Genomic DNA, 25,423 nt, shown 5'->3' on the forward strand with positions numbered 1-25,423 from the left:
TTTACTGTGAAATGCTCAACATTTCCGTGCAGTAACAAATATAGAATGTTGATTAAAAAGAATTCCCGGAGAACACTAGGGTGGATGAGCGAGTGTCGTTTGATTACGACTGTCAGAAGAAAATTGAGACAGTTTTTTGTTAAATAAATACCCCCCCCTCCCCACCCCACCAAAAAAGTACACATATTTGTTGTCATAGTAATAATCCAGACACAGAAGCCATTGATTTGTGACACACTGTTGTCATCTTTAATTTATGTCTCAATTAAATAACGACACTGAGGAGGAAATATTTTATTTCTCCAAGCATTTGTCTCTCCGCGCTCCTTTGTTGTTCTCCTCATCAACCATAGGATACTGTGTGGCTCTCCTTGTTTCTTCAAGGAGATCTCTGGTTCAGGCGCTGTAAATGTAATCAGAGCAACAATGCATAATGCACGATTTGACTTCCCACTATGCCAAGCGGTCATTGCTCACACTGTAGTCTAAGCTAATTACAGGTACATGTGTTATCATTTATGTCAGATGTTTGTGTTTCCCCGGGGTATAATAGGTAGTTGTGTGCGTTTTTTTTACTTTGTTGTTCATACCGTTGTTTTGTGTAGTGACCTTGCTGTTCACTTAGCTATTATGAGTTTATGGTGAATTTGTTACTTGTTTGACTGCAAAACATATAAATCCTTTTCGCAAACTTTGTGCGAGTGAAAATTCAATCAAAAGTATTAGTAAATAGTAAGTGCAATGAAGCCCAGTTTACCAGAGTAACAGTAGGGCTCCTTCTTCATAAAAATACTTGATTATGAATAAAAAAATATGTTGCATTGAAACTACTCTGACAAGTACCATTTTTCTAAAGTTTAACCAAGTAAATTAAATGGTGCAAATTTACCCAACTCTGCAACCTACATATCCAAGTCAGGAACTGAAATGCTGTTTTGTTCATTTTCCCACAATGCATTTCAGTGGCGGCCTAACTGTTTAGGGCGTCTTCCTCACAGTGCGGTGTTGCAGGGTTTGACTCCGGCCTTCCTGTGTGGAATTTACATGTTGTCCCTGTGCCTGCGTGGGTTTTCTCCAGGTCCTCCCACGTTCCAGATACATGGATGGTAGGCTGACAGAACGCTGTAAATTGTCCCTAGGTGTGATTGTGAGAGTGGATGGTTGTTTGGGTTTATGTGTGCCCTGTGTTTGGCTGGCAACCAGCACAGGGTGTACCCTGCTTACTTCCCGAAGACAGCTAAGATAGGCTCCAGCACCCCCGTGACTCTCGTGAGGATAAGCGGATGTGAAAATGGATGGATGGATATAAAAATGAATAATGAAGGGCATTGTATTCTCACTCTGATGCTAGGGCTGACAGCCTCTGCATGACGTATGGGTGATATATAAAACAAACTCAGTTCTAATATTGTTTTCCAAATACATATAGCTGATAAACAGTCCACACTGTGTTTGTATGGCCCTGCAATTGTGTAATAACTCTGCCCCAATAAAGAAGCGTGGGAGGCTGTGTGTGCGTGTGTTTGTGCATGTGTGTGTGTGTGTGTGTGTTTAAATGAGAGAGTTCTGCTACATTAGCTTCATAACACTAAAATACCCTCTCCATAAAACATTACATGCACTGCAACATTTCTGATTTATGAGGGGTAGAGAATCAATGGGGAAAAAATTAATGCTCGCAAAAACGTCCCTGGGACAATATTGAGCCGATTATAATTGCGATTTCTTTCAAGTGGCTGTTAGCCAGATGATGAATGTTAGTCAACCTTCCACTCTGCCGGGCACTGGAGAGAGTCTTTAATATGACAATTAAGTGTCTCCGTCATATATTGGATTATATCATTCTCTCAACCTCTTGCATATTATTTCTTGTCTATCTTATCAAATCGTCCTTTTATCTTTGGGAATTTTTTTTTTCATATCTCTCCATATCCATGCAGCTTTTGCACAGATTAAATGAAACTCCACTTTACTCCATTTCGCAGCACTTCTGTTTTATGACAAACAATAAATCGGTTTTATGATGTTATTGATTCCCTGCACGTTTTTTCCCCTCTTGTTTAAATTGACACAACCCATTTTGCCTTTTGCTCTTTAATTCTTACCACTCTTGTCTTTCCGTGACCTTGTGTGGATTACCAAAACACTGAAAGTACTAAATGGGTGGGGTGTATATATAGTGGGGGAGTAAGTGCATTTGTGTGCGTGTGTGTGTGTGTGTGTGCGTGTGTGCGTCTGTGTGTGTGCGCGCACGCGCGCGCGTTGTTGTGCAGTGGATGTGTGTGGGTGGTACACTGACTTTGCAAACCATATCGCAGTTTCTGGGCTCGATTTTCTTGCCCAGCCCAAGTCTAGGGCAAAGCGTGGTCTAACTTGGCACATGGATAGAGTTTTCTTTCTTTGGTATTTTCACAGATGAGCGCAGTTAGAAACTGACGTTTGCAAGGGTGTGGGCGTGAATACAGCCCACTAGCCTCCCAACCAATGGAGGCAGCTATTCTCATTCCCTTGAAAATCAGTGAGCAAGAGGCACACAGTCTTTGATATTGCGGAACCAGAGAAATTGGAGTCCATACAGAAGATCAAAGCATACAAAGTACATTTTTAAGGAACTACAAGCAGACTTCCAGGAGGATGATGTAAACTTGGCCAGGGGGATCGCAGATCACCCCTGTGAAGTGGGCATTTGGAGACCACCTTCCAGCCTGATCGTTCATGTCTCTGCTGCAGCCAATGAGTGTCATTATAGAAATATGAAAAAGATGACCATGATAATCTATCCATCCATTTTCAACATCGCTTATTCTGAACAGGGTTGTGGGGAATAATGATACTACATTCAATTAATTGACTTCAACAATGATTCAGAGTGAACACTTTTGTCATATTCATAAATGAAATACAGGAACATTAATCATAATGGAGCTCAGAATCTGTTTGATTAAATCTGAAAAAAAAATGCATTACATTGCCTGTGCCAAAACTTAGACCAGCTCTCAGCTGGTCAAAAGTTGAGACCAACAGTAAATGTGCCCTGTGATTGAGTGGCAACCAGTACAGGATCTAGTTCAGGGGTCACCAACTTGAAGGCCCCTATCCTGCATGTTTTAGATGTTTCACCTCCTCCCACACACCTGATTCAAATGATCAGGTTGTCAGGAAGCTCTGCAGAAGGGTGATGATTATCCTGATCATTTAAATCAGGTGTGTTAGAAGAGGAAGACATCTAAAACATGCAGGATAGGGGCCTGCAAGAACCGGAGTTGGTGACCCCTGGTCTAGTTTGGCTCAATCATCTGGGAGAGTCTCCCTACAATCCTGAACAGAACAGGCTGTCGGAAGTAGATGGATTTTGTCACATAATTTGACCCTTCTTTAGGCTTTTGTATTTTAGAAAAATGTCCTTGATAATGAGATTTTATCTTCCTCGTGAGTTTGTCTGTTGTATCTATTGTGCTTGAAATAATCATTTTATTGAGTTGTTTTCATTTGCTTTGGATGGATTTTTGATTCACCTTCATCATTATAAGTGACATTGCTCCTGGCATGTGTATTTATCCACAAGAGTGTCGGTAAACGGTGCCAACAAGACTGAAGGCCAAAGTTGTCTTTTATTGTGTGACAGGATGCATCTGCAATTCACTTAAACATAAGTGCAAATAATCGGCGAACAATGACATAATGACCAAACAGTTATGGCAAAGTTTGCTGTGTGACTAACAAAACCAGTAAAAATTAGATTACCGGTAAAAAAAAGATGAACATCAATGAACAGGATTCCTAGGTCGGCCTGCTTTACAAATGGCTCATGTAATACATTGCGTTAAGACAAACTGCGTAACTGGTAAGCGCAGGGGTTAAATGCAAAGAGAGCTGGCTTGATCGCAATTTATCCCTCGTGTGTTGGCAGGTGCCCAGGCTTTGAGTCCCATTGCCCAGAGTTGGCTCCAACAGGGCTGCCGGCAACAAGCAGCATCAATGCGACCATTTAGAGAGAGATGTGTGCAGATGCAGAAGGAAGGTCGGGCCATTGTGTGGCCCTCTTCCCTCTCGCCACTCTCTTCAAGCTTCTAAAGATGTTGTCCACATCAAAGTTGTTTTTGAGGCCCCTCAATCGGAAATCCCGGTTTGGCAGGGAGGTAAAGTCCTGAAGAAAAGAATGAGGTCCTTGACGCATCGTGGGGACTTGTGAGCACTTTAGAAAATTAATGATTGCGTGGCGTTAACCCACAATATTATGCAAATATTACATGACAAGGCCATTTCACTCTTGATAGCTCTTTTATTGTCAGTGGTTTTTCACTGTAATATTCAATTCTCCCATGTTGTTTTCCGTTTTATTTAAAGGTTTTTATTATTATTGAATAGTGAAAAATATTATTGGCCTAGTGTGGGTTGTCACTTGTCAGCAATTGTTGGTGAACTCTGATCGGTGGACCTATATGACTCCCTACATCCACCTGACTAGAGAGTGAGCTATTGTTACCATATCTGGAAAAGCGGAAGTGAGATAAAAATACATCAGTCATCATTTTAAGCTTTTTGTTTGCGGCAACGTGTATCACTCTGACCCTTCACAAACTCACACACAGTTGTGCTAGTTTAAGAAGGAATGCATGTCTGCAGTCCCAACCTTGGGCTGAAGGTGCTGAACTGGCTAGTGCCATGAACTGTTGTGAAAGCGCTATGTAAATCAGCATGTATTGTATTGCATAACAGGGACTCTTAGGCATGAATCCAGTAGAGGAGAGGTTAGTGAAGCACAAGAAATAACTGTTTGAAATGAATGTTTGAAATGTTCTCGACAAAACAGACTCTGCAAAGATCAATGGCGTTCAAAGAAGAAGACAAAAATTCCCAGTTGGGCATCATGTGCTACACAGTGAAAGTCGGCTAAGGCATACATTGCCACTCTGAAACTGTTTGTGTTTCAAAATTGAATTCTTACCACTAATAGAAGTTTTTTTCCACTGATAGAGCATTACTGTATTTGCTCACCAAATCAACAATGGTGAATAAATATCATATGTTGCCTTGATGCCCCAATTTTGGGGATATTGAGTTCTGGTGGACCAGACCGAGATGTAGAACATAAATTACAACTTTTAGTACCCTGCTTAAAAAAAAAGTACAATTCTATTTTATGTGTCATCCTGACACATCACATGGATTTTGAGCTGATGATTTACTGTTGCAATCAGACTTTCACAATGGCAAACCTTTCAAAACAAGTTTGTATTGGCAGTGGTCTGTGAGTCTGATGTACAGTGCTGTGAAAAAGTATCCTTCCTGATCTCTGTGTTGTTTACATATTGATCACACACAAACTTTTCACTTCATCAATTCAATTTTAATATCACACAGAGACAACCGAGGGAAATACAAAATGCAGTTTCTAAATGCCAATATAATTTATTGAGGCATAAATAAATAAATAAAAGGAAAAAAAATAATAAATAAATGACCCAAACCTACTTGTCCCTATGTGAAAAAGTAATTGCCCGCTGAACCTAATTGCCACCCTGAGCAGCAATTTCTCAAATCAAGCATTTGCAATCATTGGTGATGAGTCTATTACATCGCTGTGGAGGAAATTTGCAAGCTCTTCTTCACAGAATTGCTTCTACTCCACCATATTGGAGGGTTTTCTAGCATGAACTTCCCGTTTAAGGTCACACCACTGCATCTCAATTGGATTCATATATGGACTTTGCCACCCCAAAACGTTATTTATTTATTTATTTATTTTTGAGCCATTCAGAGGTGGAGTTGCTGGTGTGTTTCAGATCGTTGCATGATCTAAGAATGCCTGCATTTGAGGGCACAAACTGATGGTCTGACGTTTTCCTTCAGGATTTTCTGGTTGACAGCAGAATTGTTGAAACAAGTTGTCCTGGTCCTGAGGTAGGTAAGCAGCCCCGGACCATCACACTGCCACCCCCATGCTTGGCATAATGTTCTTTTAATCAAATGCTGTGACATTACTACACCAGATGTAAGGGGCCGCACAGCTTCCAAAAAGTTACATTTTTGACTTATCAATTCACAGAAGCTTTTTCCAAAACCATTGAGGATTATCAAGATACCCTTTGATAAATGTGAAACAAGCCTTTGTGTTCTTTGTGGACAGCAGTGACTTTCGCCTGGGAACTCTCCCATGGATGCCATTTTTGGCCACTGTCTTTCTTGTGGTAGAGTTGTGAAGACTGCCCTGAACTGAGGCCAGCGAGGTCTGGAGTTCTTTGGACATTGTTCCAGGTTCTTTTGTGACCTCATGTATAAGTCGTAGTCACATTCTTGGAGTAATTTTAGCTGGTCGACCACTCCCGTGAATGTGTGCCACTGTTCCCAGTTTTCTCCATTTTTCAACAATGGCTCTGACAGTGGTTTTCTGGAGCCCCAGAGTCTTGGAAATAACTTTTCCAGACTGAGAGATTTCAAGCTTGTTTCTAATTTATTCTCGAACTTCTTTGGATCTCAGCACGGTGTGTTTGTTTCTTGAGACCTTGTAACCTTCTCTGACAGATTCTATTGATGTGATGTCTTGATTCAACAAATGTGGTGCTAGGGTGTTGCCGATGAAATTGAACTCATCTTTCCCAAAAGTGTCGTTAGTCCGGGTTACTTTGTGTACTTTACTTAGGTAGTTTGGTTTATTTTTTTTTCTTTTGCACTTTTATCAATTTGGCAATTAAAAACTGCTTTTCGTATTTCCTTGAGTTGTAACTGTGTGATATTAAAATTGGTTTGATGAACTTACTCACCCGGCCCCACCCTGCCCTCACAAACAAAAGGAAAGCTACTTGTGAATTTTTTAATGTTTTTGAACTTGTGTGCCACAACACTCTGATCGTGAATTAGCGGTGTACAATACACATGAGAGCTCCAGACTGCCCCTATCATTTATTTATGTTGTTTAATGCATGAATATTTAATAAGGTTCTACGCCACACTTCCACACTTTTATCTCCTGATAGTTAAAATAAGTGGAAGAGAAAATTTACTTTGAAAGTCTATATTTCTACTTGAAATTTGGTAAGACATAAAGCAGGGGGTTCATTTTTTAAAGCATTGCTAACATTGGTGGCAGGATAAGAATTGCAATTGAAATGGTGACTGCAGATAGTTCAATTCCTCCTATGTTTAGATTTTTTCAGCTCATGTGGAAAAGCATTTGAAATTATGATGTAGATTGACGTGCGGCAGCTGTCTACTCTCCTGGGTCCTGTCCGTCACCTCACCGGTCACCGCTGACAGGACTATGATGGATTAGGAATTGTCATTCAGGACGTTTGTCACTTGTTTACAAGTCGGCCATCCCTCATCTCTCAGCACAGGTCTTATAATCTGGCCGACACTCCTCCAAACCCACCCCCTTCCCCAACACTGCTGCCAGACACGCTACACAAGACAACACCATACATTACAACAGTTTTCCCCCCCTCCTTCAAACCCCTCTCCCTCTCTCTCTCTCTCTCGCACCCCCTCACATCCCTGGGCTTAACACAGTCAACACATTTAATGCATTAATATATGTGTTGTGTTCGCCAATCTCCTGGGGACTGGGGCGATGTCTTCTCCTGTCAACCTCTACCCCTGAGAACTGACTGGGTTTTATACAAACATCCCAGAGGGAGTCGGAGGGAGCCGCAGGTCTAACCTACATTCTGTTATTTGAACAATGACTTTTAATTCTGTTGCCCAAAACTATCAATCCAGATTTTGTTGGTAAAAAAATATATAATAATAAAAGCAATCAGTTGCATCTAGAATACATACATACATACATTATACATACTTGCATAATGAAAAGAGATCCAAAACAAGAGCTTCAGTATAAAAACACAATGACTTTACATTCAGTAACATTCAATGTAAGGTGAGAAGTTGAAAAGTTTTAAGTTACAACTTTTATTAATTTGCCCAAATGTGTGTGATTGTGATTGTAATTTGCAGTGATGCGAAATCAATGTGTGTGTCTATGTGTGAGTGTGTGTGCACGTTGAATCTCTTTTTATTTGATGGTTTTACATCAATTCTCGTACAGTTTGTACGAAAATTTATGTAATAAAATAATAATTGCAATCTGTGGGCACTGAGAGTTGTACAACACAGCCACCTTCCAATACAAGCCGAAAAGGTGCAGGCAGCAGGAGCAGAAAGTGGAACGAGGAAATTGGCGTAGCCACTAAGTACTGTATATGGACTTGGTTACAGCTGTTTAGTATTTAGCGTTAGCCAATGTTTTAGCAAAACCCCGGGCGTCCTGATTGATTGACTATAGTGATGTTCATGTATTTTTTTCATTAACGACAGAGAAGAAGATGTACATATGTAAACCTATTTCATGTTAATGTGCAATATTTAAGTCGCTCATTGGTGATCAGCCCCTCAAAATTCTGATCGTATGAATTAAACTGTTGAATCTATCTATGAAATGATCGAGAAACAACTCAGTAGACTAATTTCTGTGATTGGTTTGGAAAGAAATGACAGATATCAGATCGAACTGTCACGCACTTTTTCTCCAGTTTGTCTCAGTTGTATCCTGCTGCGGAATTGGGTGAGTTTATTTCCCAATGTAGGCATAGTCCAAGCTGGAAAATGTACTAACCAACCTGCCTTTGCTCTGACTCAACGACGCCAGCTGTGATCACGCAGAGAAAATGAGGGGATGCCATCTACCTTGTACTGCTGGGACGCTCCACACATTCCCACTGTGGCCCTTGAGAGGGGCCATAATATTCTCCTATCTGCATTAATGGCTCCCTCTGTGTATGCTGAGATAGCAGACGTTGTGAGTGGGAGGTGGGGGGTAAGTATTTGGCATGCTGAATCCAATAAAGAGCATATTGTAATTAAATTGAAAATTTCTGAAGACTCCCTTGCTGGTAGCTTAACCGCTGCTGTGAGAGCAATCATAATTGGCTCTCAAAACATGCATAATTGCCTTCAGATGGCATTCTTTTACAGTTGACACTGTTGATGCAGTGAAGGGGCAATTAGCAAGATGAATACAGGGCTCATTTCACAATAGTTTTTTTCAATGAAATATTTGAAAAGTGAATGGGATTTTACAGAAAGATGATCATCCGACTTGGGAGTTGTTGAATGGGCAATCTACATCTGTGATGTTTGTTGTTGCATAAATGTGCATGTTCATTAAAGTAACAATGTGTGTGTGTGTGTGTGTGTGTGTGTGCGTGTGCATGTGTGCTTATCTTTTTTGTCAAATTACACAAAAAACGCATCCTGTTTTTCACAAAACTTTCCAACGTCACCACCATGAAATTTGACCAAGGTCCTAGAGTGTCTACGAAAACCCTGCACTCCTATATTTAGTATTTGATAATTGTGTCTTTGGTTCATGCTTCTTTAAGAACCTTTTTATGATCCTGCTTAAAAAACACACAGACATTTAAGTTTTGGCAAAACGTTTAGAATGTCATGAGATTGTTTTATTAACGCATGAATCTGTCTTCAAAGATTAAGGCTGTTTGTTGCAAATCCAAAGCAACTTTATGAAGAACAGAAGTCCAACTCTTTCAACGCTTTCTCCGAAATGTCCTCATGTTTTTTCATCCCGTCACTTTCCTTTGTGAAATGGTCCGTTCTCTTAAAAAGATATTTCCTAACCGCAGTGAGCCGCTGTTGCTTGACAAGAAAACTGCTACAAAGAATGATGGCCTCCTTTGCACAAAGTAGAGTATCAGTGGTTTCATAATTGCTGAGGTAAAAAAAAAAAGTGCACTTTCCCTGTCTTTAATCTACTGCTCCCTTCAACATTATCTTATATTTATGTATAAACATACACACAGTGTAGGCGATAATATGCAATTAAAAACAAAGATCATTAAAAAGTTATTGGTGTCTGCCTAATTACTATAACTTTACCTCCTTTATAATGAGCGTATATGAGTATTGATTTGAAGCAAATCTCCCTTTCCTCCTGGAACATGCAGGTAGTTACTTTGTGTTAAATCATTAATATAGTAATGATTTTTCCAGAACACTCTCAATTAAGAGCAGAACACAAAATGACCCTGGGGATTTGAGCCTCACGCTTTTGTGTGATGTTCTAAATATATGCTGCCTTCTCTCACAAGAGAACATGGTTATGGCCAGTATGCAGTTTTCAACCCTGTGAGGCTTTTGTTCGTTGGGACGGACATACGTCTGATTAGGACACCTTTTTATATTATTATTTTATATATCTATATGTACATCTATATATAGATTTTTAAAAATATACAGTATATATATCAGTATTCATGCATCCATTTTCTAATCTGCTTATCCTCACAAGGGTTGTGGGCGTGCTAGAGCCTATCACAGCTGTTTTTGGGTGGTTGTAGTAAATAATACTGATTTGCTTACCGGAATTTTGGGATGACAAATGCCACTTTTTTTTCATAATTTGGCTGGTCCTGCGACTTGTATAGAATAAAATTACAGGTCGGACTGGCACCCAAAATTCCCATTCTTTAATCGTGTGGACTTTCTTTTTGGCAGTTGCTGCAATATTGCCAGTGGCCAAAAGGTGGTGGTAATCCACTTAAAGTATTTGCCAACCATCCCAAAAAAGTAGAAGAAGTAATGGAAACAGAAAAAGTGGTAGTAGTCGTCATGGAAATGAATGTGTGACATATCGCTAGTTTAATATTCGGCTTCCTCACACCACAACAATGATTTAGGTACCAAAAGGCACAGTGACCGACCATGATTGTACCTTTGGCCAAAATGCGATGCGAGATTCGAGTTAAGGTAGGTCATTTTAAACTAAAAAGAGAAAAATCCAGTTAGAGGCAGAAGTTTTGTCCAACTGGAAAGCGTTAGATGCTATCAAATTTACTCTGACGCCTTAACACCATTCTGCGTTCAGGGAGACGGAGTGCGCTCACCTACCATTAATTTCCAAGTGCAGCCTATGTTATAAACCAATCAGCAGCTTGTGCTTGAACGATTTCCATCTGTACTGCCTGATGCACTCCTTTTTTTGGGACATGAATAACTGAACAGCACATTTGAATAGCACTGTGAATTTCCAAACGGTCGGATTGAAGCAGCTCACACTGTATGTGAATTTCTGAATGCAGCCATGATGAGGGAGCAGAGATTTTGCTGCGAGTCCAAACTGTTCTTGGTCTCGGTTTTGGTAAAATAAATGTCCCTCCAAAATGTGAATTAAAAGGCCGTATTTATTTTTTTGATGGGTTACGGACCGACTTATGGTCCCCAAACGATGGTATATTTTATATTTTAGAGGAAATTAAGTAATGGTCATATGTGTACTCCACATAGCAAACAAACTTCTCCGAAGGTATATTTTTAAAATTTATTAATAAATTTATGTGGCCTTCGCCATGCTTTTCTTGTTTGACTGGCTCCCTGTTGTATACATCAAAGTCTATACTTTTGAGGAGAAATTGTCTTGTGCCTGCCCTTTATACTGTATTTACGAATAACATGTTAAAGATAACCAGTATGATGGATGGATGCAAAAGTGATTGGCTGGTGACCAGTCCAGGTTGGAGTGTATCTCACCTCTAGCCCAAAATCACAGAGAGAGAGTCTCCTGTTCACCTTAGACTCTAATGTGGATAGATGCGAGCAAAGTAGAATTTATCGCTGCATTATTCATGTTAGAATTTCAGTCGAGCAGTGATGTGTGATAGAAGAGTTTCAGCTAAGATGAAAGGAAGGGTGTATAAAACTGTGGTGAGACCAGCCATGCTGTTTGGACTGGAGACAATTCCACTGAAGAACAGACAGGAGATGTTGAGGTTCTCTTTGGGAGTGACCAGGTTGGATAGAATCAGGAATGAGTATATAAGAGGGTCAACTCATATTAGAGGTTTTGGAGAGAAAGGCAGAGAGGCCAGACTGAGATTGTTTGGACATGTCCAGAGGAGAGAGAGTGAATATATTGGGAGAAGGACGCTGAGTCTTGAACTGCCAGGCAGGAGGCCGAGAGGAAGACCAAAGAGGAGGTTTATAGATGTAGTGAAAGAGGACATGAAGGTAGCTGGTGTGAGAGAAGAGGATGCACAAAACAGGGTTAGATGGAGGCAACTGATTTGCTGTAGCGACCCCTGAAGGAAAAGCCAAAAGGAACAGAAGATTTGTTTTGTATTAACTTATGTAGCTTTCATACTTGAATCATTCACTTGTTTTGTTTTAATTAATACAATATACAATTCAATGCATCATTATTGATATCGTGCTTTCACATCTGCTGCAGCAAAGCACTTTCCAGAACATTTGACATACAATTCAGAACACAATAACTGAACTTTATATAAATAAGCCAAACTGAGACAGTTGGTTTTCAAGCAAACTGTGGTGTGGTTAGGCTGTGGTAAAAAAAGCAAAACAATCTCAAATGGGCAAATGAATGAATTGGCCTGAAAACCCATGATGTTGATGTAACGATATAAGTAATATAGAAACAGACGATACCATTACCTTTCTGAACTTTTCCACAGTTGGACACAGAACCTATCTATAGTGACATTATTAAACAACATTTTTATTAGCACTCAAATATAGAACACAAACCAGCGAGTAGTGGGACTGTTCGGGCTATTAAATGCTCACACAAGAACTTTTATATTTTCAATGCTTGTTTTTTGTTAGGTGTCCATGTCAAACGGTGTTCGCGCTGTGGATGAGTGGCTTCTCTCCATGTCCTCCAGTTCCTCCCACATCCTAACAACATGTATATTTAACATTGACTCTACAGAAGCAAATACATGTGATCAATTGTGTAATTTTATTGATTATATTTTATTTTTTTCCACATGCAGGCTGAAACAATAGTCTTATTCTTTTGCAAATGATGCATGTGTGAATGTTTGTGTCTTTTTGTCAACTCTGTGATTGACTGGTCATCAGGTTAGGGTGCACCCGGTCCCTCACCCAAAGTCAGACGGGATAGGCTAAAGCCCATCTGTGACCCCGAGAAGCATAAGCATTGTAGAAAATGAATGGGTGCATGGATGGATGGACTGGTGAACATTGTTAGTTTTGTCATTCGAATCTTAATACAGTACTGTGATCTCTGGTCTGCCATCCAAACCCTTACTCCCAAATTAAAAATAAAACCCTACCACGGTTGGATAATTTGATGATTCTGAAACATCTCAACACCCACAAGAAAAACGGTCTCAATTTTCCCCCTCCAAGCTTCACCATGCATTTCTTCCAGAAGGGTTCTGGGCACTGCCATCCCACAATGCATTGTGTCCATGCCAAGAGCCTGTGCCAGTTGCCACCCCTATAGCACTGAATATTTGTCCTGACCCCTTTTATTCATTTCTTTGAGCCTTTCTGGGGCCCCCGTGCAAAACACATAGCATACAGGGTTCAAGTAGTGATATACAAAACCCATGTCTTTCATTTTCCTTTCACTCAAGCCCACAACATTCAGGAGAACCGGGAGGGGCTTGGACAAAGACTTTTGCAGACGGGCGTGGATTCCCTATGCTCGCTGTTACCACAGTTTACAATGGTTTCCTTTTGAAATGCTTGACATTTTACTCCCTTTTTGTAGATATAGTTGTCTGGTACAGTGCGTCATCTTTGTTTGACTTCATCACATGCAAAGAGCCATTTAATGTCATTGTCAAGGTAACCAGTGAGTTTTTGCGAACAATGCACCAAACGGCCAGTTTGTCAATGGAATGTGCAAAGTGTCAATATAAATCTATCAAAGCCTGCTGGCTCCCATTCAGAAGATGATTTTTCATATGTATATGAGAAGTTTTGTTGCATCACTTTCTCACACATTTTGGACAGCCAGTGATAAACTGGAATGGATTTTCTCAGGAGACGAGAGGGTGAAGGGGTGTTTTATTGGGTGAGTGTGGGTTAGAATGTGGTTAAAAGGGCAAAGGAAGGTTTTACAGTAAAATGCTCAGTTGTAGGTGCTCCTGCATTTGGCTTTGGGATTAGGATTGTTGGCAGATGAATAAACACTCTATCCCAAGCATAATGTGCACTCAACAGATATCAAAACGTACAACAATAGCAGACGTCTGGTCAGGTCTATGACCTGTGTAATGATTTTTAACTTGAGGCTCTGTGACATGAACGTGAGATTCCTCGGTGTAGATAGATCTGACAACTGAAGACAACTGTCACAGCAGAGTGTTTATGCCCAGGTGACATTATCAAAAATGATCAGATGGCAGCAACAATCCTGACCAGAAAACATTTTGCACCGTTGTGATTCCTGACTTGACCTTTTACTGAAATACTACATTCTTCCGATTAACGACCCGTCTTGTAGCACCTTTTCTTGGCTTATTCCACATTTTTTCCTCCCTGTTCCCATCCCAAGGTAAATCCCATCCGGTAGATGTTTTGTCATCGAGGCTTGTGAACGTTTGCGATGCACTTGGGTTATTTATTGTCTGCTGACAGGGTCATGAATTCTGAGTCAAAGTGAAACTCATATTGTTATCAAAAGCATAAAACTCCTATCACTTTAGGTGTCACTGCGGATACAAGAAAATGAAACAGGTACTCATAAAGGCGGGGGGCATCATCAATCAGCAGATGGGCTCGTACAAGGAGATGCTTGATTAAAAAAAAAGAGAATTAGGTATTTTTGTAAAAGTGGCAAATAACATTGATCGATGCCCCTGTCAGTGGTGGGGCTTGACACGGTAGTTTATTCTTTATGTGTATTTATGGTTGAGCAATCTCTCTGTGTAGCTAATAGAACAATATGAGTGAGCACAGAGCTGCTTCTCCATGGCCTTCCGTGGCTGTATTGATGGAAAGAGGACATACTCGGGAACAGAGTTTACCTTCTATCGCATTCTCCGCAATTGAAACACATTTCCGAAATGTATCATTTTCTTTCTAGGGTGAACCAACAGAATCAGGCTGCTGTTTTTCCAACACTGCCGTGGGCATTATGTCGTAAATTGAGGTCAGTCGGAGGTGAGACACCTCATGATATTTATATGTGACTGTAAGCTAGATTTAACCCAATTTTGGATCAAAAAAATCATTTCGAGATTTCCACCAACTGAAAGGAATGAAACATACTGTGATGAAGCTCATGTCACCTTGTATTTGAAGATTATTGTGCGCTTAAACTTGCATTGTTGCACATTGGGAGTGCAATTCATGTGTATCTACACAGAAAGGTATTGTGCAAAAAACACATGCTGTAAATTACCGGTATGCTGTCTTTTAAAATGTCCGTCTTTCGTTCGATAGTTCAAAAAAAAAGCTGTATGGCCATTTTATAGCCTTTACATGGCTAAAAAAATACAAATAAAAAATGTGTCCCTCACTGAATGTATGATTTTGGTCATGTTCGTCACTATTATTTCGAGGTGTCTGCATGGCTGATGGGACCAGTGAACTCTGGAGAGTGGGGTGATGACCTATAACCTCATCCATCACCCGGTGATAGACATGGGAAGCGGGTCTCTGACAGGTTGGTGGGTGGAGGGAGGCGGGTTGGAGGATAAAAATGGGGTTAAGCATAGGGTCAGAGAGGGATCTTGGTCACTGTAGCATGATTGAAATAGCGAGGGTAGTATGTCGAGGAGTGAAGTCAGTTATGGTTTTGCTATGACAGCCAGTTTAGTAAAAAAAATGTTTTAAATCTTTTATACGTAACCCCAGCAACAAATCCACCTTCTCACATTATTTTCTGATTCGTTTCCATGAAAATATTTTTACAGTGTAGCACTACATTACTTAGTAAACTGACAATTATTTTACTAAATCTACAGTAAATGGTCAGTACGGGAGAGCACAATCCAAGTCTTAGGCTATGTTCACACTGCAGTTCAATTCAGATTTTTTCGCTGCAATGGGAACAGTGCAATTGCATTTCTTCAAATCTGATCCAAGCCACTTTCGTATGTGGATATAAATCAGATATGCATCCGATGTATCTGCAGTTTGAATGCTCAAGTGACGTTCATCCGTACACATCTGACATATACGTCATCAATAGGCCAAGATGCGCTCCGGCGCTTGGGAGGCTGTGGACGATCGTCCGTGCATCTGCAAAGTTGTTTAGACCCTCTCAGGCTCAAATTAAGTTCTTGTAACAGGTAAAGACAAGGTACTTGGTTGTTGCAAATCTGCAACACCTGCCCAGAGAGGGTTGTTCCCTTTATATTTGACTTTAAGTGAATCACACTTGAAACATGAAACTATCAAGTGGACATTTGAGGTGATGAGGTGATAGTAGTAATTCAACCACGTTCATTTGTTACGCATAGCAATGACAGCATGTCATCAGCCCTAATTGACATTTTCAACTGTCCATAAAACAAGTCGTCTCATTTCCACAACATATTTCTACCTCTAGCCTCATCTCTCTGTGAATCTGAGGTGAGCCACTTACACATGGGACCATATTTAACTTCCGTAAAAACTGTGCCATTTGACGACGTGCTTTGTGCGTGTGCTTGTCACATCGTGGGCGAGTTCCATTCATATTAGATGTCACGTTTGTTGCAATGTGATCGAGTGCATAAAAAGATTAAACAAAAAAAAATCAGAATTGGGCATCATGCCCTGCAGTGTTAACGTAACCTTAGACAGGCCTAACGAGTCTCCAAAGGCCACTTGTTTCTTTACGCCCACACAAATGGCGACACCTGTCATCAACCATTAGAGCACCTTCAGACGGTCTTTCTGACATTGCTCCCCTATGTAGATTACTTCTCGGGAATTTGTCCCCCGTATTTTTGTTACGCATGCTGCACGAGTCAGAGTGAGCTGTAGTTACTGTAAATGTCGTGCAAACAATGGAAATGAAACCTCATGCTAACAAAACAGTTGTTGAGTGACACACCACACCCTGAAGCAACAAAGTTTTACTCAGATCCACGTTCGCTTACTCATGTGTAACATGGGTTCACTGTTGTTTGACCTAGGCAAACCAAGGCAATAAATACTTTGTGCATGACTTTGTAATCAGATGTTCCTCTGTCTGGCCTCAACGCAATCATGTCTAGACACCTATTTTTTCCTGCTGCATACTTATATTGCACACATCATGTCAAAACTTTTTTAGGAAGTTCGGACATGATTCCTTCCTCTCTGCTGACACACACTAGCTTCTGAATAGTGAAACCGGGAACTAAATATGTGTGAGCTGCTTGAGTCACTCTCACTCACAGATCTAAGGTTTTCTTTCTTTCCTTTAATTTTTTTCCAAAGTGGACTTAATTACTTCAACAATTATGGCATGGGTTTGTTGACATTAAATATCCGTTTGGCTATTGGAATCAGACTTTTTCTGGGTTTGCAGACCTTTTTGCAGCTGGCAAAGAATCAGTTCAAGCCCAATGCCCATTGACAATATTCCGATGAGTAGTGCACCTTTTAAATTATATGGGAGATGCTTCAGCTCTTGGACTAATATAATAGCCCACAAAGATCCCTCTAAGATCCCTGTTGCCAGATCCCTCTATCCACTTGACCAAGTATTGAAGAGCCACACTAGTTATTTTCGCAAAAGCGAGTACTGTAAGTCATTGTATGCATCATAATTCACATTAAAAGTTTGTGGTACTGTACAACACTTAGGACTGTTTGCATATAAACCCATACGGCTGTATATTCGTGCATAGCGCATTGGTGCTCGAGCGTAAACCAGGCGAATCCTGAATTTCATGCGGGCACCATCCTCAATGTGTTTGAGTGGGAATTTGGTTTATATCTCAGCGTCATGCTGGTTGTTCCTGAGTCCCGAAGGTTGTTCCTGTGAAATCCACCGAGCGCACTTAACACTTTGGTGGCCAAAAGCAGACTAAATTGAAGACCAGCTGGAGCCACACTGAAGAATTGAGACAGATAGGGGACACAAATATGGTGAGCTTCATTGAGGTGTTGGCAAAGAGATTTCGAGCTTTGCTGACATGTGGTGGATGTCATTGTATTTCAAACATAAATATCACAACAGCATGCATCGAACCCTTTGAATCATTGCAGAAATAATTCAACGAATGCATGATGATGATGATGATGATGATTATTATCATCAGCTATCCATCCATTTTCTAATCCGCTGATCCTCACAAGGGTTGTGGGGCCTTCTGGAGCCTATCCAGGCTGTCTTCGGGCAGTGGGCAGGGTACACCCTGAACTGGTTGACAGCCAATCACATGACTCACACTCACACATAGGGACAATTTACAATGTACAATTTGGAATGTGGGAGGAAACCGGAGAACCCAGAGAAAACCCACGCAGGCACAGGGAAAACATGCAAACTCCATACAGGAAGGCCGTAGCCCAGAATTGAACCCGTGACCTTAGCACTGTGAGGTGGACATGCGAACCAGTTGAACAGGTGCGGCCCTTATTATTATTTCCACGCTATGAGGCACACCTTCAATGAATTGCCTATTGTAAAATTGTTTTCATATATAGGGTGCACCGCATTACAAGGCGCATAGAACAGAAGCTACAAGAGTGGCTGCGGTTGCGTTATGCATCCACTGGATAGAGTACGCTAAAGGGAATACATTCATTCATTCGTCTTCCGAACCGCTTCATCCTCACTAGGGTCGCGGGGGGTGCTGGAGCCTATCCCAGCTGTCCTCGGGCAGTAAGCGGGGGACACCCTGAATTGGTTGCCAGCCAATCGCAGAGCACACAGGAACAAACAACCATTCGCACTCACACTCACACAAAGGGACAATTTGGAGTGTTCAGTCAGCCTGCCATGCATGTTTTTGGAATATGGGAGGAAACCGGAGGACCCGGAGAAAACCCACGCAGGCCCGGGGAGAACATGCAAACTCCACACAGGGAGGCCGGAGCTGGAATCGAACCCGGTACCTCTGCACTGTGAAGCTGACGTGCTAACCACTGGACTACCGGGCCGCCCTTAAAGGGTATACAATACAATACAATACAATACAGCTTTATTTATACACAGCTTTCACAACCACTGCAGTTGTAAACAAAGCGCTTTTCTGAACATTTAAAATACTACATTCGAGAAATCAGAATATTGATCCATACATAACGAGCAAAGGATTCTAAGGCGCGCTGTCGGCTTTTGGGAAAATTGACTGCTTTTAGGTGTGCCTTATATTGCGTTAAATACGGTATTGTGATTATTACGATTTTTATTACGTTTATAAAATAATCCAACCTACAACAGCACAAATATGGCAGGCTGGGTGGGCTGGGGTGGTCAAAGATGGATAATCTAGGTGAATAGTGTCCTAGTTCCCACTGCACAATTTGTGATCTCGCTCTCCAACTTTACATCAACTGCCATTGGAGGTCTAGTTGCAGTTCCTTACTAAGCAATGTGCACGCTTTGACCTCCTGCATGAACTCTAACAAATCCGTTTTTTCTTCGCCCATGTCAAGGACTGTGGGCCTCTTGTGTGCTGATTTAAAGGGAATGACAGGAAATACTTCTATCGGAGGCAAATCAAGTCGGTTGTGTTCACATCCATAATGGCACAGAACACCCATTTTACTGTAAATTGCACCAAGATGCGTGCATCCGTAAAAATACCAAAACAATCCCTGCCCCGTGCAGATTTACACAGCACCAGGCACCAGACTTGCACTGGTCACAAAAATAGAGATCATAATATAACACTGAAATAATATGGTTCAATTCACTCAACTCAAACGGGATGTTTTATTTAATAACATATATTGCTGAAAAAATTTACATTTTAAAACAATAAAAACTCAGTCAGTGTAATGTTGAAGAAATAAGATGAAAGTGAAATGAGATGTTTTTAAAAGTGCATATGTGTATATGCACTTTTAAATATACTTTATATATACTGTATATGTATGTATGTATGTAGTGATGCATGATATGTTTCGCTGGCTACTATAATCTCATGCTTGTTTGCACTACACACATCGTTGTTGATGAGCATTCCATCAGTACTGACGGAAGGTCTGTCCATTCGTCACTTGACAGATGTCCGTTTTGCTGACGAATGATGGGAAACTAGAAAACAATGATGGACTAAGCACTGTTAACAGTAGGTTTTGATCCTTCAGAGTAATAACTAACCGGGTCAAGTGCCAACGGCCCACTCAGTCCATCATTGACGGATGTCTGTTTTGCTGACGAAAAGAAGAACACAACATGGATTGACACAGATACTTTATAATCTTCAGCAAGTTTTCCTGTGCTTATTCTGATGTTGGAGACTCCTTCAAAATATCTGCACATATAGCTGCAGATGCTTCCATTGCATATGGCAAGTGTGTGTAATGTGTTACACACTCATCAGTCACACGGTTGCACATCTGTATGGTGCTTTCAATGCAATGGCATAGCGATGCCCTTGCTTGTCATTTGCCAGCCAGGGCCTCAGTGGAATGGGTATTTTGTGAAATGACAGGACATACCAACAAATTGCCTCACTTCTGCTTCTGTGGCCGAGGACAATGGGCCACCATATGCCAAAGTGGGGAAATGAATGGAGCTCATTTGTAGTGGCATCCAGAGTCCCTGCTCCGCTCGACCCTGTTGGGGCCACTGTAGCACTGAGTGTGACACAGACAGACGAGCCCATGATCTCAGATTTGTTTTTTGGAGAACAGAATCTTATTTAAAAAAGTTACAGTAACAAAGACATGAGCATATGAAGAAATATGTGTGTAGACTATTACATAAAAAGTGAAGGGCAATTTATCTTGCTGTAAAATCAACCTATCATGGAAGATTGTGTCATTCTATGACTGTGTGTGTGTGTGTGGTGTTTGTGTGTTTGTAGGCCAGGGACGATAGCGGATGATTAAGGAGTGGCTGCTCTGTTGACATGAGATACTAATGAGGATGAAATGAGAAGGTCAGGGCTCGTCTCCAGGAGGGAGACACTGCATACCCCCACCATTACCCATGCAACATCTCCACCCACGCCACCACCTCCCTCTCCCTTCTCTTACCCCCTACTTTCCCCCTTCCTCAGGATATACAGCTAATCCTCCTCTTCATCGGCACAGACCAATACACACAAAAGCACCTGTGTAGGCATTCATGCAGAGATGGACGCATGAATACTGAGCCACCTCTGATTTTCATAATAGTGGTAATTAGCAGCTCAACAAGGCTTGCTCTGCATTACGATTAGTGTTTCTGTATGAGCATATCAGTCTGCCCTCTGTTGCAGATCAAGTCACCCGCGTGGTACCAAAGCTGATGTCATACTTGCTTTATTCAATCAATGGATGCAGTTTCATATTACAGTGGTACCTCTACTTAGGAACGTCTCTTCTTACAAAGTTTTCAATTTACGAAACGTCTCAACAGGAAAATATTTTCTCTTGTTACGAAAGAAATTTCAAGATACGAATGGTAAAAATACAGTATGGCCTGCAACTCATAGTTCCGAATTTCTTGAACGCAACATAATTATAGCTGCTCTGCCATTGGCTCTTAGCGTGCATCATCCTGGCATCCCATTGGCTAAGAGGGACTTATACGGTATGCGTCTATGTGTGTAGATAGATAAATACAGTATGTGTCTATGGAGCGTCCTCGTCATTCGCCGCTCGGGCCATGAGATGTTCTGATAGTTTCTCGGATTAGTAATAGACTCAAAACTATGTTGGAAGCCACATATCGATAACGTAAAAAGAAAAATAGCCAAAACCGTAGGGATCCTCTACAAAACCAAGGAAGTGCTAAATAAGAGATCTTTGTACACATTATACACTTCATTATTATTACCATATATGACCTACTGTGTGGAAATATGGGGAAATGCCTGCAAAACAAACACACTCCCTATTCTCAACCTACAAAAAAAAGCAATTCGAATTATTAATAGATCAAAATATACGGAACCCACAAATCCACTATTTATCAAATTAAATACGATGAAATTTTATGACCTGGTTGACTTTAAAATTGCCCAATTAATGTACAAAGCACACAATAACCTGCTCTGGCAAAACATTCAGAAGTTTTTCGAAATTCGAGAAAGCAGCTATGATTTAAGAGGTACCAACTTATTCAAAAAACTCAAAACAAGAACAAACATCAAGCAAAGAAGTGTATCTATCAAAGGTGTTAATCTGTGGAATAATCTCGAAACGGACCTGAAAATGAGTAAATCGCTTGCTGAGTTCAAAAACAAATTCAAAAAAATAGTACAAACAACCTACATCAATCAGAGTTAAAATGATAAATTCAAAACATTAAATATAATGATAAATCAGAATTAAGTTGATAAATAGAGAAAGGTATATAAATATCCATTATGAATACAAGAGAAAATTGACACAAGAGTGTCAGGGTGTGGAAGTATATAATCCCGATACAAACCAAAAGTTGTAAAAATATCACGGTTAAGGGTAAAGTATGAGCCTTAATGGAGACTTCTTTCTTCTTACTTTTTTCTTTTCTGATTGATATAAAAATGATTTATTAGATACAATCACATAACGGGGTAGGACTAGATACGTTTTTTACTTCATCCTACTCCCTTGAACATAATAACTGTGTTGAATGAAGATTGATTTCTTTCTTTTTACTTTTTTTATCTACCTTATTTTCTGTCAAATTATTACTGTATATATGTTTTATGTTCAATAAACAAACAAACAAACAAACAAACAAATAGTTTTACGTAAATGTGAATCACCCAGAAAAGGTGTTTACCAGTCGGAAGATCGCTCACTATGTTGATGTTTGCCTAGGACATTTTTGAAGTATTGTTAAAAGCCGACAAAAACAAATGTCTTTGGATCGGTTCTTGACAAAATGCCAGGCAAAAATCACTTTTGAGAGAGAACATGGACTAAAGAGAGCAAAAAATGATGAGGACACTGTTAAAAGTTAAATGACCATCATTTTTATTCTTTAGTGTTTAGTTCTTTGTTTTTATATTATGCACAACTCTGGTTTATTGCGCAATTATCTAATTGTAACATGTATTTGCTACATATTCTGATGCATTTTTATGCTTTAGGACACATTTATGTCTGAATTTGGAGAGGTGGGGGCGGGGCGTGGAACGAATTATGGCATATACATGGAAAAGGCGTCTCTACTCACAAATTTTTCTAGTTAAAAAATTTCTTCCAGAACCAATTAATTTCGTAAGTAGAGGTAGCACTGTACTGTTCAGTTGGCACAACCAAAGTTAACGGTGTGATAGATAAACTCAAAAAGGAGAATTATAGTCTGTCTCCTCAAATCTGACCAATGTTTACATGTAAAACACATTTGAATAATCTATCATCACATTTACCAGGATCTGAAATGGTACCCTCAAAATTGTCATAAAAATTCAAAATTAGGACTGCATACAAAATATATATATATACAGGTATATATCCATCCATCCATTTTCCAATCCGCTTTATCCTCACAAGGGTTGCTGGAGCCAACCCCAGCTCTCATCGGGCAGTCGGTGGGGGACACCCTAAACTGGTTAACAACCAATCGCAGGGCACATCGAGACGAACAACCATCCGCGCTCATACTCACACAAAGGGACAATTTGCAGTGTTCAATCAGCCTGCCATGCATGCTTTTGGAATGTGGGAGGAAACCGGAGTACCCAGAGAAACCCCACGCAGGCCCGGCGAGAACATGCAAACTCCACACAGCGAGCTGGAATTGATCCCTGTACCTCTGCATTGTGAGGTCGAACCGCTAACCATACATACATATATACAGTATATATATATATATATATATATATATATATATATATATGCACACAGACACACACACACACACACATACATACCAACACGCAGTTCTAGTCTGAACACCAGTAGAAGCACAAGTTTAAAATGAAGACAAATGTGATGGTTGTCCACCGATGCAGTAAAGCGACCTGTGTGAGTGCAGGGGGGCTCTTATTAATGGAGGTGTGTGTGGGTCTCTATCAGCATTGTGAACTGCTGACCCCGACAAGAGGAAGGAAGTGCTTGGCCAGCTGCATGCCATTTTTCATCTCTTGGGTAGATCTCAAAAGAAAGAGGCATAGGGTGGGTGGGGGAAGGAGGGGAGAGATGGGGAAAGTGAGGCAGGGACTGGGGCCGCAAAAAAAAAAAAAGTTAGTCCAATCAAGGGTGGTGAGTTGTTGGATGGAGGCCTCCAAAACCAGGGTACTTGTGTGTCTGCCTCACCTCGTTAATCAAAGGTTGACGTGTATCACACACGCACACTGAGAAAGATACACACACACACACATACACGCGCACACACACACTACACATTTGATCATTTCTGAGAGATTCATTGGAAGATAAGAATCATCTGCTTGCCCCCGAGAAGACGGTCTGATACCTGGCACAACTTTCTTCAGTTTTTCTGCCCAAAAAAATGTAGAGATAATTATGAAGGATGTAACATTTTATAGAATTACACTTGAAAATACACAAATATCCAAAATAGATACATAAACGTACCCTGTAGTTATCTCATTTTAATTCAGTGTGATTGTGCTGGTCTGATCCCCAGCAAGTGAGCCAGAGGAAAAATGAGCCTGCCAGTGGTTAATTGAGCATACAGATTCCTAATGTGTCAGGTGGTGGCCTTGCAGATGAGCAATGACACTTTTTCTCAATGCATCTCCCTTTGTTTCCTCTTCAAGGCTAATGAAGTCGGCCTTCCGTTACCACCTGGACGAGAGTCTCTGCCACTCGAGACACTCGGGTGTCAGCATTCACAAAGTCCACAACGAGGCATCATTTTGCCCCCACCCAAAAACAGTGCACGCATGTAATGTTTCATAGAAAGACAGTGATTACACACATTGCACAAGACAATGCATGCACATGAACAGGATTATTAGGTGGACACTCATGAAAGCCACTTTGTCTGGCCAATGTTTACATCATATTCATTACTAAAGCCGCAGACCTGTTTATTTTTACTGTCTTAAAACAGCAAGTATCCATTATCCAAAGTTTGTGTGTGTGTGTGTATGTGTGTGTCTCAGTTGTCTTTGTTTTTTTCTTCATGCCTTTAGGTCACAAACTAATGAGCTTAGCACTGAGGAAACATGGAAGCGATTAGATGGGTTTGGTTGATGGACTGAGTGATGACATTGTACATGCATTTGTTAAAACAGAAACAAGCCTGAAAGGAGGTGAAACTAACTGGATTACACAGGTGTTATTATATTTATATCATTTATAACTTGTTAAGACTATTGTTTTTTTTTTGGCAAGATCTGAACTTCTTTCTGATCGACTCCTTTGTGTCTTTTCCCTGACATCACGGGGAAAAGAAGGTCTGCGTTCAAGGTGCTCTATTACCGTATGTTTGCTCATTGGGGACTGAAGCAGGCAAGAGCTGCACTCTTTGACCTTCACCCAGGAAGAGCAATGAATACTCCAGGCTCTTCTCACTTGGGTTCATGCCAGGTGATCACAGTTGTTGGCCATCTCAGCCAAACACTAAGAGTCCACATTTTGGTGGCACCAATAA

General features: G+C 40.6%; 1 long non-coding RNA gene across 1 annotated transcript in view; it reads right to left on the minus strand.

The window, feature by feature from the left end:
* Positions 1-257: 257 nt before the first annotated feature.
* LOC147203370 (uncharacterized) overlaps positions 258-25,423 on the minus strand; it is an 88,796-nt gene continuing 63,630 nt past the window's right edge. Inside the window, exon 5 of the long non-coding RNA XR_015101241.1 lies at positions 258-403. This is a non-coding gene — a long non-coding RNA (uncharacterized LOC147203370). The remainder of the gene's footprint in view (positions 404-25,423) is intronic.

Source organism: Hippocampus guttulatus, chromosome 6 (assembly GCF_054856545.1).
Source record: "Hippocampus guttulatus isolate MCC_2025c chromosome 6, RoL_Hgut_1.0, whole genome shotgun sequence".
In the NCBI taxonomy this organism is placed as follows: Eukaryota; Metazoa; Chordata; class Actinopteri; order Syngnathiformes; family Syngnathidae; genus Hippocampus; species Hippocampus guttulatus.